Source organism: Equus asinus, chromosome X (assembly GCF_041296235.1).
Source record: "Equus asinus isolate D_3611 breed Donkey chromosome X, EquAss-T2T_v2, whole genome shotgun sequence".
Classification (NCBI taxonomy): domain Eukaryota; kingdom Metazoa; phylum Chordata; class Mammalia; order Perissodactyla; family Equidae; genus Equus; species Equus asinus.
In genome coordinates, this window is record NC_091820.1 from 96,625,507 (window position 1) to 96,639,773 (window position 14,267).

Sequence of the window (14,267 nt, forward strand, 5' to 3'; positions counted from 1 at the left end):
AGCCAAAGGATTCCTGAGAAAAAAGAACAAAGCTGGAGGTATCACACTCCCTGATTTCAAAATATAACACAAAGCCATAGTAAGCAAAACAGCATGGTACTGGCACAAAAACAGACACACAGATCAATGGAACAGAATCGAGAGCCCAGAAATAAACCCACACATTTATGGACAGCTAATATTTGACAAGGCAGCCAAGAGCATACGATGGAGAAAGGAGAGTCTCTTCAAAAAATGGTGTTAGGAAAACTGGACAGCCACATGCAAAAGAATGAACATAGACCATTACCTTACACCATGCACAAAAATCAACTCAAAATGGATTAAAGACTTGAATGTAAGACGTGAAACCATAAAGCTTCTAGAAGAAAACATAGGCAGTACACTCTTTGACATTGGTCTTAGCAGCATATTGTCAAGCACCATGTCTGACTGGGCAAGGGAAACAAAAGAAAAAATGAACAAATGAGTCTACATCAAACTAAAAAGCTTCTGCACAGCAAAGGAAACCATCAACAAAATGAAAAGACAACCTAACACTTGGGAGAAGATATTTGCAAGCCGTGTATCAGATAAGGGGTTAATATCCAAAATATACAAAGAACTCATACATCTCAACAACAAAAAAACCAACAACCCAATTAAAAAATGGGCAAAAGATCTGAAGAGAGATTTCTCCAAAGAAGATATATGGATGGCCAACAGGCATGTGAAAAGATGTTCAACATCATTAGCTATCAGGGAAATGCAAATCAAAACTACAATGAGATATCATCTCACTCCCATCAGAATGGCTATAATTAACAAGACAGGAAACAGTAAGTGTTGGAGAGGATGCGGAAAGAAGGGAACCCTTGTTCACTGCTGGTGGGAGTGCAAACTGGTGCAGCCACTGTAGAAAGCAGTATGGAGTATCCTCAGAAAATTAAGAATAGATCTACCATATGATCCAGCTATCCCACTGCTGGATATTTATCCAAAGAACTTGAAAACACAAATGCATTAAGATACGTGCACCGCTATGTTCATTGCAGCATTATTCACAATAGCCAAGACTTGCAAGCAACCTAGGTGCCCATGAAGGGACGAATGGATAAAGAAGATGTGGTATATCTACACAATGGAATACTCCTCAACCATAAGAAATGATGAGATCCAGCCATTTGTGACAACATGGATGCACCTTGATGGTATTATGCTGAGTGAAATAAATCAGAGGGAGAAAGTCAAATACCGGATGATCTCACTCATAAGTAGAAGATAAAAAAGACAAACACGTAGCAATGGAGATTGGATTGGCGGTTACCATAGGAGAAGGGGAGGGGGGGAGGGCACAAGGGGTGATTAAGCTCACATATGAGGTGATAGACTATAATTAGTTTTTGGGTGGTGAACATGATGTAATCTACACAGAGTTCGAAATATATTACGATGTACATCTGAAAGCTATATATTATTATAATCCAATGTTACTGCAATAAAAAAAAATATATAAAGCCCTCCTCCCTACCCAAATAAAGGCAGTCCTGGTTCTCACCATTTTTGACACATGGTTTCCTCATCTCAAAAAAAGAGAGATTGACACCACTCCCTTATTGCATGGTCCTGATGATGGAGCTCTGTCCTGATGATGTAAGACTATCCTGTGTGCATGAAACAAGCCCTGTGCAAATGTAACCCCTTCCTGTTAAAGAGACACTGAGGCAATTGGAAAATAGGGGGATCAGCTAATGGTGCAGTTTGCCCAGAGCACAGAGTGCTTGGCAAACAGGGCTAGAAGTACACGCCAACCATGACATGGGGGCCTTGGCAGGAAGGAAGCTGGGCAACCTTGGAGGGTGTTTTGGAGGTATGATTGTCTTTATCCACTTTCCTAATAGCTCAGGCATTACCTGGGCCTGCTGTTCCTTACATGAGCTGTATTTGGCTCTGAGCCTTGGCTGCTGTGCAACAACCTGCCTCTGAGATCCGAGCAGGGCTCAGGGAAACTGCTCTGGACTGCTGTGTCCATAGCGCCCTGTAGAGGGGATGATGGAGAGGGGGTGGGAGCAGGTCTGGGAAGCTTTTACAGGGGTGGGGTTCTGGTGACAGTCTGCTCTCTTGGAGGGGCCCTCTCTGCAGTGTGGATGCGTCAGACACCTATGAGGGAAGACAGCAGGTAAAGGAGATGGGTCAATGAGAAAAATACAGATATGAGGTCAAGGCCAAATGAAGCTTATGTTTCGTCTTTTATTATACATAGCCCTTTTGCAAGCAGAATTGGCATCATACACTCCATACTGTTCCATAAATTATTCCAAAGAATAGCATTTGTTTTCACCTTTCGAAAATGAGGGGTTTTAATTCTTAAGAATGGAAACCAAAAAGCGAAATGGAGGCAGATGCCCCTTTACTGATCACATGGAGAATTGCCGTTCTAAGTCCCAGATGAGGACCCAGCCAGAGTGGCGAGAGGGAGGAAGGGACCTGGGCTTGATGGTACCAGACAGAGCCTTCTGGAAGTTTCCACCCACTGACAGAAGTCCCTCTGTATCCACCAGTTTTGAGGATCTCTAATCCTCATGAGTAGAAGCCCAGCCCCTGTCTGAGATGGAGAGAAAGTGGCACCTTTGAGTGTGTCTGCGGAGTGATAGAATTTGAAACATAAAAACACAGACCCACACAATGGCATTGTGTTTCAGCCATAGAAATATGCACACACACAGACACACACACACATAAGTGCACACACATATCTACTATGTCTAAGCAAGTATTTAAACCTACTTTTTTCCTTGGCACTATACTTTGTACATATTTCAAAAATAGTAAGATATGTGTATGTTTTTCCTTGTCAATCCGTTTACAAATTTCTTCTCTCCAAATTCTTATCTTGATGATTTTCCTGCTAGAATGTTTCAGTCAGTGCACGTGTATTTATAAGGTGATCTTGTATCTGCCCCCTTCTGATCCTCATCCTCTGAGTGAAAGGAGCCTCTGTCAATATATTGGTACCTATTTTCCAGGAGTGGTTATCTGTAGTGGAGTATTAACTTGTACTTACAGGTAAACACATATATTCATATATTGCACATCTATTCACATTCACGTAATCTTCAAAATTGTAATCACGGTATACATACTTTAGCTTGCTTCCCCATTTAATGTTATTCATCTTGATTATCATATGCATTTCATTGGTTACTGTGGTTTTGGCTTTTAAAAATGTTTCTGTGTGTGTCCATTTTTAAGTGAAACCTCTGTTGCTGTCTTGTGTCCATCTCTCTGTTGGTTAATACACGTGCTTCATATTTCAAGCTAGTTGCTTTCAGCTTTACTAAATACTTACTAGATGTTGCCGTATAGCTCTCGAGAATGGCTATATGCTCGCCAGCGGCACCCATCACTTCCCCTTTCCCAATTCATGCTCCTAAGGGGGAGGTTGTTTTCCTGATCCCAAACATGGCCCCTGGAGTCAGGCAAATAGACCAGATGAATCTGGCTCTGTCTCTTAGTAGTCGTGTGAACCTGGAAACATACTTAAGATCCTTGAGCCTCAACTTCCTCAGGTATAAAAGAAATCCTGACTCCTAACTCATGGGAGCATTGTGAGGAGTTCAAGGGGAAACCACCCTCAAGGACCCAGCATGGTATTTGGCCCATCATCCACAAGACCAATGTCTGCTGCCTTCCCATCCTAAATGCTTCCATCTCTGACCAAGAGGAGGTTTCTTACCTGAATAGCATTTCCATATTTTAATATTTGGGAGCATAGTGAGGGAACCACACACACTCGTCTATGCTGTGTAGGAAATTTGGTGCCATCTCTCTGATGTGCAGTGTAGTGAAGCTGGGCCGGGGAAAAATGCTCATCTTTTCCAGGGAATAATTGTGCTTCTCCTGTCCTCTGTTGGTGCCCTCTGTGTCACATCCGATGTGCACATGACCTGGAGTCTGGGACCTACTTGAAGCTCCAGAAAGAGATGACTAGGTGTCTACAGGGAGGGACAGACATATCTGCATATCATAGACGTATCTGTGACAGTCATATGGCAGACATATCACAGACAGTCTACCTGCTCCTTGGTACAGGCATCTACCATGGACTCTGTCCCTCATAGACTGTGATCAGATGAAGACCAGGTTCTGAGGAAACAATGATAGGAATTAAGAAAATCTGCATTGCCTCCAGCTGACCAACCAATTCAGGATCATCCTGCCGTTGGTGTCCTCTAGCCAAAAGACCACCAGGAACACAACTTTTACCAAACAAAGTTGGACTTTTTACTCATTGCAGTGAGGAAGAATGCACACCCTGGAGACCCATGGGCTGTCTCAACAAGAGGGCGCTGGAAATAAAGTATTATATCGTTTGGGCTTGTGTGAGGTGATTTTGGAGAGGGTTCAAGGAAGTGGGAGATTGCTCTATATTGAATGTTGTTCAGGAAATGGAAATAATTCTATGTTTGGATATATTAATACATTTTATCTGAAAAGAGAGAAGACTAGAGCAGGACCAAAGTGATAATTGGTAAAGAAGCATCAGTCACTCATATTATCTGGGGAAGAGGGTATTTGGTCATTTTGCAGTTTGGATGGTGATCTTCATACATCATCTCGCATAGTTACCATTTTTTTTTTTTTTAAAGATTTTATTTTTTTCTTTTTCTCCCCAACGCCCCCCAGTACATAGTTGTATATTCTTCATTGTGGGTCCTTCTAGTTGTGGCATGTGGGACGCTGCCTCAGCGTGGTCTGATGAGCAGTGCCATGTCCGCGCCCAGGATTCGAACCAACGAAACACTGGGCCGCATGCGGCGGAGCGCACGAACTTAACCACTCGGCCACGGGGCCAGCCCCGCATAGTTACCATTTTTTATGTATGGTGAGAACATTTAAAATCTACTCTTTTAGCAACTTTGAAGTATACAATACAGTATTGTTAACGATAGTCACCATGCTGTACAATAAATCTCCAGAATTTATTAATCTTATAACTAGGAGTCTGCACCTTTTAACCAGCATCACCCATTTCCCCCACCTCCAGCCCCTGGCAACCACCAGTCTACTCTCTGTTTCTATAAATTCAGCTTTTTAGATTCTGCATATAAGTGACACCATACAGTATTTGTCATTTTGTGACTTACTTCACTTAGCATGATGCTCTCAAGGTTCATCCATGTTGTTACAAATGCCTGAATAATATTCCATTGTGTGTATATATATATATGTATATATACATGTATGTATATATAAAATATATACTATGTATAATTATATACAAAGATATAAATATATGTGTGTATGTGTGTGTGCATATATATATAATATTTTCTTTATCCATTCATTTGTTGACTGACACTTAGGTTGTTTCCATGTCTTGGCTGTTGTGATTAATGCTGTAATGAGCATGGTGGTGCAGATATCTCTTCAAGATACTGACTTCATTTCCTTCAGATACATACCCAGAAGAGGAATTGCTGAATCATATAGTAGTTCTATTTTTAATTTTTGAAGTACCTGCATACTATTTTCCACCGTGGCTGTCCCAATTTTCATTTCCCCCAACAGTGCACAAAAATTCCCTTTTCTCCACATCGTTGTCAGCACTTGTTACTGTAGAGGAGGAAAACAGTTCCTTTAGCCTCTAGGTCCTTCTGGCTGCTCTAAGAATTAAATTGTCATGAGACAGAATAACAGGAGAAAATCAAAAAACGTTTAATAACATATATACATGGGGGAAACCCAGGAAAACTAAGTAACTCACCAGCATTGCTGAAGCCACCACCTTAAATACCATCTTCAGATAAAGACAAAGGAGGATGTTGAGGGTAGTGCTTTGGGACTTCAAAGGGGAGGAAGGCAATTCCCATGGAGAAGAAAATCCAAATGTTTGTGAAACAAGTGTTGACTGTGCCTTCTACAGACAATGTGACCTGAGAGACAAACTTTGATAAAAAAATGGGCTTAGCAAGGACCATCCCAGTTTGCCAATACTCAGAGTTATCTGTGGTGATGGTCTGTCCTGGGATATGCCTTCTATCCTAAATTCTTTTAGGCAGTTATGGGGAAGGACAAAGTTTCCTTCAGAGTTTTTTGGTCCTTAAAAATAATCAAGGCAAAGAGATACATTTTGGGGTGGCTACTTCTGATCCTCCACATTACCTCTTGTGTTTTTGATAGTAGCCATCCTAACAGGTATGAGGTAATATCTCATTGTAGTTTTGATTTATATTTCTCTCATGATTAGTGCTGTTGAGCAGCTTTTCATATACCTGTTGGCCAATTGTATATCATCTTTGAAAAAATGTCTGTTTAGGTCCTTTGCCCATCTTTTACTCAGATTATTATTTTTTGCTATTGAGGTGTATGAGTATCTTATACATTTTGGATATTAACCCCTTGTCAGATATATGGTGTGCAAATATTTTCTTCCATTTCATAGATTGCCTTTTTATCTTGTGTTTGTTTCTCTTGCTGCACAGAAGCTTTTTAATTTGATGTGGTCCCGCTTGTTGCTTTTGTTGCTTGTGCTTTTGGTGTCATATCCAAAAAATCATTGCTAAGACCAATGTCAAGGAGCTTTTTCACTATACTTTTTTCTGGGAGTGTTTTGGTTTCAGGACTTACAATTATTTATTTATTTATTTATTTTCAGGTGTACATTGTAACATATTTCGAATTACGTGTAGATTACATCATGTTGACCACCCAAAGACTAATTGCAATGCAACACCACACACATGTGACTTTTCACCCTTTTCACCCTCCTCCATCTCCCCTTCCCCTCTGGTAACCACTAATCCAATCTCTGTTGCTATGTGTTTGTCATTGTTTCTATCTTCTACTTAGGCTGAGATCATACGGTATTTGACTTTCTCCCTCTGACTTATTTCACTTAACATAATACCCTCAAGGTCCATCCATGTTGTCACAAATGGCTGGAATTCGTCATTGCTTATGGCTGAGGAGTATTCCATTCTGTATATATACCACATCGTCTTTATCCATTTCTCCCTTGACGGGCACATAGATTGCTTCCAAGTCATGGCTATTGTGAATAATGCTGCGATGAGCATTGGGGTTCGTGTATCTTTATGCATTTGTGTTTTCAAGTTCATTGGATAAATCACCAGCAGTGGAATAGCTGAATCGTATGGTAGATCTATTCTTAATTTTCTGAGGAAACTCCATACTGTTTTCTATAGTGTCTGCACCAATTTTCACTCCCACCAGCAGTGTACAAGAGTTCCCTTCTCTCCACATCCTTTCCAACACTTATTGTTTCCTGTCTTGTTAATTATAGCCATTCTGATGGGAGTGAGGTGATATCTCAAGGTAGTTTTGATTTTTGTTTCCCTGATAGTTAATGATGTTGAACATCTTTTCATGTGCCTGTTGGCCATCTGTATATCTTCTTTGGTGAAATCTCTGTTCAGATCATTTGCCATTTTTTAAATTGGGTTGTTGGTTATTTTGTTGTTGAAATGTATGAGTTCTTTGTATATTTTGGATATTAACCCCTTATCTGATATATGGTTTGCAAATATCTTCTCCCAAGTGTTAGGTTGTCTTTTCATTTTGTTGATGGGTTTCCTTTGCTGTGCAGAAGCTTTTTAGTTTGATGTAGTCTCATTTGTTTGTTTTTTCTTTTGTTTCCCTTGCCCGTTCAGACATGATATTTGAAAAAATGCTAAGTCCAATGTCAAAGAGCATACTTCCTAAGTTCTTCTTCTAGAAGTTTCATCATTTCAGGTTTTACATTCAAGTCTTTTATCCATTTTGAGTTGATTTTTGTGCATGGTTTAAGATAATGGTCTATGTTCATTCTTTTGCATGTGGCTGTCCAGTTTTCCTAACACCATTTTTTTGAAGAGACTTTCCTTTCTCTGTTGTATGTTCTTGGCTCCCTTGTCAAATTAGCTGTCCATAAATGTGTGGGTTTATTTCTGTGCTCTAGATTCTGTTCCATGGATGTGTGTGTCTCCTTTTGTGCCAGTACCATGCTTTTTGGTTACTATGGCTTTGTAGTATATTCTCATATCAGGGAGTGTGATACCTCCAGCTTTGTTCTTTTTTCTCAGGAATCCTTTGCCTATTTGGGATCCTTTGTTGTTCCATATAAATTTTAGGATTCTTTGTTCTATTTCTGTGAAAATGTTGGAACTTTGATAGGGATTGCATTGAATCTATAGATTGCTTTAGGAAGTATGGAAATTTTAACTTTGTTAATTCTTTCAGTCCAAGAGCACAGAATATCTTTCCATTTCTTTGTGTCTTCTTCAGTTTCTTTCAACAATGTTTTATAGTTTTCGGTGTACAGATCTTTCACCTCTTTGGTTAAATTTATTCTGAAGTATTTAATTCCTTTTGTTGCAACTATAAATGGGATCGTGTTCTTAATTTCTCTTTCTGCTACTTCATTGTTAGTATATAGAAACACAACTCACTTTGTATATTGATTTTGTATCCTTCAACTTGACCATAATAATTTATTATTTCTAAAACTTTTTTAGTGAATTCTTTAGGGTTTTCTATATATAAAATCTTGTCATCTGCAAATAGTGACAGTTTCACGTCTTCTTTTCCAATTTGGATCCCTTTTGTTTCTTTTTCTTGCTTGTTTGCTCTGGCTAGGTCTTGCAATAATGTGTTAAATAGGAGTGATGAAAGTGGGCATCCTTATCTGGTTCCTGTTCTTAGAGGAATAGCTTTCAGTTTTTCTCTGTTGAGAATGATATTTGCTGTGGGTTTATCATATATAGCCTTTATTATGTTGAGGTATTTTCCTTCTATACCCATTTTATTTAGAATTTTTATCATAAATGGTCGGTGTATCTTGTCAAATGCTTTCTCTGCATCTGTTGAGATGATTATGTGATTTTTAATCTTCATTTTATTGATATGGTGTATCATGTTGATTGGTTTGCGAATGTTGAACCATCCCTGCATCCCTGGAATAAATCCCACTTGATCCTGGTGTGTGATCTTTTTAATGTATTGTTGTATTCAATTTCCTAGTATTTTGTTGAGGATTTTTGCATTGATGTTAATAGTGATATTGGCCAGTAACTTTCTTTTTTTGTGTTGTCCTTGTCTGGTTTTGGTATCAGGATAATTTTGGTTTCATAGAATGAGTTAGGAAGTTTCCTCTCCTCTTCAAGCTTTTGGAAGAATTCTTCAGGGAGAGATATTAAGTCTTCTTTGAATGTTTGCTAGAATTCACCAGGGAAGCTGTCTGGTCCTGGACTTTTATCTTTTGGGAGGTTTTTGGTTACTGTTTCGATCTCCTTACTCGTGATTGGTATTTTCAAATTCTCTACTTCTTATTGATTCAGTTTTGGGAGGTTGTATGATTCTAAAAATTTATCATTTCTTCTAGATTATCCAGTTTGTTGGCATATAGCTTTTCACAGTATTCTCTTATAGTCTTTTGTATTTCTCAGGTGTCTGTTGTAATTTCTCCTCTTTCATTTCTGATTTTATTTATTTCAGCCTTCTCTCCTTTTTCTTGATGAGTCTAGCTAAAGATTTGTCAATTTTATTTACCTTCTCTAAAAACCACTACTTGATTTCATTGATTTTTTTCTTTTTAGTCTCTATTTCCTTTATTTCTGCTTTGATTTTTATTATTTCCTTCCTTCTGCTGATTTTGGACTTTGTTTATTCTTCTTTTTCCAGTTCCTTTAGGTGCAGTGTTAGGATGTTTGTTTGGGATTTTTCTTGTTTGTTGGGGTAGGCCTGACTTGCTATAAACTTCTCTCTTAGAACTGCTTTTGCTGTATCCCGTAGATTTTGACATGTTGTGTTTCCATTTTCATTTTTGTCCAGGTATTTTTTGATTTCTTCATTGATCCAATCGTTGCTCAGTAGCATTTTGTTTTTTATCCACATTTTTGTGGCTTTTCTGATTTTCTTCCTGTGTTTGATTTCTAGTTTCATACCTTTGTGGTCAGAAAAGAGGCATGGTATTATTTCGATCTTCTTTAATGTTTTGAGACTTGTTTTGTGGCCTAATATGTGATCAATCCTGGAAAATTTTCCATGTGCATTTGAAAAGAATGTGTATTCTGTGGTTTTTGGATGGACTGTTCTGTGTATATCTTCTAAATCTATCTCATCTAATGTGTTGCTTAAGGCCAATGTTTCCTGATTGATCTTCTGTTTGGATGATCTATCCATTGGTGTAAGTGGAGTGTTAAAGTCCCCTGCTATTATTGTGTTATTGTCTATTTCTCCGCATATGTCTGTTAATAATTGCTTTATATATGTAGGTGCTCCTATGTTGGGGGCAGAGATATTTACAAGTGTTATATCCTCTTGTTGGATTGTTCCCTTTATTATTATGTAGTGACCTTCTTTGTCTCTTGCTACAGATTTTCTTTTGCAGTCTATTTTGTGTGGTATAAGTATTGCTACCCCAGCTTTCTTTTCTTTCCCATTTACATGATGTATCTTTTTCCATCCTTTCAGTTTGTGAGTGTCTTTAGGTCTGAAGTGTGTCTCTTATATTCAGCTTATATATAGGTCTTTGTTTTTATCCAATCTGCCACTCTATGCCTTTTGAATGGAGCATTTAGTCCATTGACATTTAAGGTAGCTATTGGTAAATATGTGTTTATTTCCATTTTGTTACTTTTTTGGGGTGTTTTAGTAGTTCTTTGTTCCGTGCTTTTTCTCTTGCTCTCTTTCCTTGTGGTTTGATTGTTTCATTTAGTACTATGTTTGATTTCTTTTCTTGTACTTATTTGTTTATTTATTATAGGTTTCTGGTTTGTGATTACCATGAGGTTCATACATAATATCCTACATATATAGCAATCTATCTTGAGTTGATAGTCTCTTTAGTTTGACCTCTTTCTAAAAGCTCTTCTTTTTTACTCCCCTCCTCCCACATTTTATGTTTTTAAAATCATACCTAATCTCTTATTTTGTGTGTGTCTGTCCATTACCATCTTATCATTGAAATAGGTAATTTTAGTCCTTTTGTCTTTTAACCTTCATATTGTCTTCATAGGTGGTTGATCTGCTACCTTGACTGTATTTTTGCCTTTAACAGTGATTTTATTGGCTGGTGGGTTTTTTGGGATAATTTTCTTGTTCCTATTTTGGTCTTCTCTTTCCCACTTAAGTAAGTCCTTTCAGCATTTCTTGTAGAACTGGTTTCTTGGTGATAAACTCCTTTAATTTTTGCTTTTATGGGAAAATCTTTATCTCTTCTTCCATTCTGAATGATAACCTTGCTGGATAGAGTATTCTTGGCTGTAGGTTTTTTCCTTTCAGCACTTTAAATAAGTCATGCCACTCTCTTCTAGCCCATAGGGTTTTGGCTGAGAAGTCTGCTGATAGTCTTTTGGGCTTTCCCTTCTATGTCACTTGTTGCCTTTCTCTTGCAGCTTTTAGAATTCTGTGTTTAATTTTGTACATTTTAATTATAATGTGTCTTAGTGTGGGCCTCTTTGGGTTTATCTTGTTTGGAGCTCTCTGTGCATCCTGTACTTGGATGTCTGTTTCATTCCTTAGATTAGGAACATTTTCAGCTATTTTTCTTCAAATATATTCTCTGCTGATTTGTCTCTCTCTTCTCCTCCTGGGACACCTATAATATGAATGTTAGTGAGCTTGATATTGTCCCAGAGTTCCCTTAGACTGTCCTCATTCCTTTTAAGTCTTTTTCCTTTTTTCTGTTCAGCTTGGGTGATTTCCTCTAGTCTTTCATCCAGCTTGCTGATCTGTTCTTCTGTATCATCTACTCTGCTATTGTGTCCCTCTAGTGAATTTTTCATTTCCAGTATTGTATTCTTCATTTCTGATTGGTTCTTTTTCATATTTTATAAGTCTTTGTTGACGTTCTCACTCTGTTCATCCAGTCTTCTCCCAATATGAGTAAGCATCCTTATGACTTTTTGTTTGAACTCTTTGTCAGGCAGATTGCTTATTTCTGTTTCACTTAGTTCTTTTTCTGGGGTTTTGCCCTCTTCCCTTTCTTGGAACATATTCCTTTGACTCCTCACTATGCCTCTTTCTCTGTGCTTATATCTATGTATTAGGTGGGTCAGCTATGTATCCTGATCTTGGAGAAGTGGCCTTATGTATGAGATGCCTTTTGAGGCCCAGCAGTGTGCTTCCCTCTCGTCACCAGTCCAAATGTTCCAGGAGTGACCCCTGTGTGGTCTACTTGTGTCCTTGTGCTGCTGCAGAGTTGCTCTTACTGCAGGTACCCAGGAGTTTGGCTTTCCCTCCCTGGCCAGCTGTTTGTAAATTTGGTTTGGGGAGCCTCAGCACTGTTGGTGAGAAGGTCTAATAGCACAGTCCTGTTGCAGTTTTCATGTTAATTGTGTAGGCACCCAGTGCTGCTGGTTGCTATGCTCAGGGGCTTATAATTGCTCTAGGCCTCAGGCCTGCAAGGCTGTCATCAGCTCTCTTAGGATTGCAACTGAGTGGGTCTGGTCCCAGGCATGGGAGCACCCAATTGTTTCAGGCTTTGGAAATTGGGGCTGATCCCCTTTATAGCTGTTTATGAAGCACAGGTCTCCTGCCACTGATAAGCCCCACCACCCCAGGACCACATACCCCTTCAACACAGTCCTGCCCCATGCACACTTCCAAACTCCCTGGAGTATATGAAATTGACCAACTGCACAGGCCCGCACCTCTCCACCAACTCCCCCAACACAGACCCTGCCCCATAGATGCAAACACACTTGCCTGCCTGTAGAGGATCGAGGCACCCAGACTATGCAGACCCACAGCTAGCCTGAGGGCTTGCTGTTAGGTGGGTCCAGTCCCTGGGGCAGGCTGCCTGCCCTTTCTGAGCCACATTGAATCTGTGCTCTATTGGGTGTCACAGACCCCTGGGCTAACAGGCCACAGGACGAACTCCAACAGCATCTGCCAGTGTTTGTGTCAGCACGCCTGTACTAGGTCACAACAATGGCTACCACCAATGTCTCAGTCTCTGGAGAAGTTTCACCTCTCCCTGAGATGCACCTGGAGCCTACGAGGTGAGTCTCTTTTCACCAAAGGACTGTCCACCTTTCTGGTGATTTTAGGTTGCTCTCTAAGATGGGTGAATTTGCGCCTGTGCTCTTTAAGTGCTGGCTTTATTCTGGTGATGTCCAACAGCTTTTCCAGCATTATTCCCTATTGCACTTAATAGTCAGTGAAGCCAGATATTATGAAACTTGTCTCAGTTGTGCTGAGTCTAAAGGATGCTTATAGCAGTAATGTGCCTTCACTAAGGTCCCCACTCCTTCAGGGAAGGCTGCCTACCTTGGGTTGGCTCCCTCCAGGTCAACCGTGAAGCTCTGCAGCTTGTGAAGGTGGCTTTTTTTCTCTCCAGAAGGAATTTCTTCTTCTTCTGCCTCAATCAGGACTGTCACTTTTTGTGGGGGTTCTTTTTATCCAGTTCTCAGTTCTCTCTCTGGAGTAATTTTTCCAAGAATCGTTGTAACCTGGTTGTGATCATTGGATGAGGTGAGTTCAGAGTCTGCTCAGGCCACCATCTTGATGAGATCTCTCTAATACATTTTGCGTTAAATTTTGTGAGTGGTGTAAGTTAGAATTTCATTCTTTGGCATGTGAACATCTAAACACCATTTCTTAAAGAGGTGATCCTTTTCCCATGAAGTATTCTTGGCTCCCTCATCAAATTTTAGTTGACTGTATATGCATGGGTTTATTTCTGGGTTTCTATTTTGTTGCATTGGTCTATGTGTATGTTTTTATGTCAGTACCTTATTGTTTTGATTAGTCTGAATTTGTAATATACTTTGAAATTAGGAAGTGTGACATCTCTAGCTTTGATCTTCTTTGTCAAATTACTTTGAGTATCCAGGGCTTTTTGTGGTTCCATATGAATTTTAGCATTGTTTTTTCTATTTCTATGAAAAATGTCACTGATATTTTAATAGAGATTACACTCATTCCTTGGATTTTGGGCGTTAGTATAGATATTTTTAGAATATTATTTCTTCCCATCTATGAACATGGTATATCTTTCAATTTATTTATGTCTTCTTCTGTTCCTTTTGTCAAGGTCTTATAGTTTTCAGTGTCTAGATATTTCACCTCATTTGTTAAATTGATTTGTAAGTAGTTTCTTGTTTTGATGCAAATGTAAATGGGATTGTTTTCTTTCTATCTTTCTTAGATATTTTTAATGTATAAAAACACAACTGATTTCTGTATATTGAATTTGCACCCTGCAACTTTACTATGTTCATTGTGATATTGTTTTTTATCTCATTTCATGATGGTCACAAAGTGACATTGATGTTGGTGTTTTG

The 14,267-nt window shown here is 39.1% G+C and overlaps 1 protein-coding gene across 2 annotated transcripts in view; it reads left to right on the forward strand.

The window, feature by feature from the left end:
* LOC123282634 (nuclear RNA export factor 3-like) overlaps positions 1-14,267 on the forward strand; it is a 69,402-nt gene that overhangs the window by 32,438 nt on the left and 22,697 nt on the right. The window lies entirely within an intron of this gene.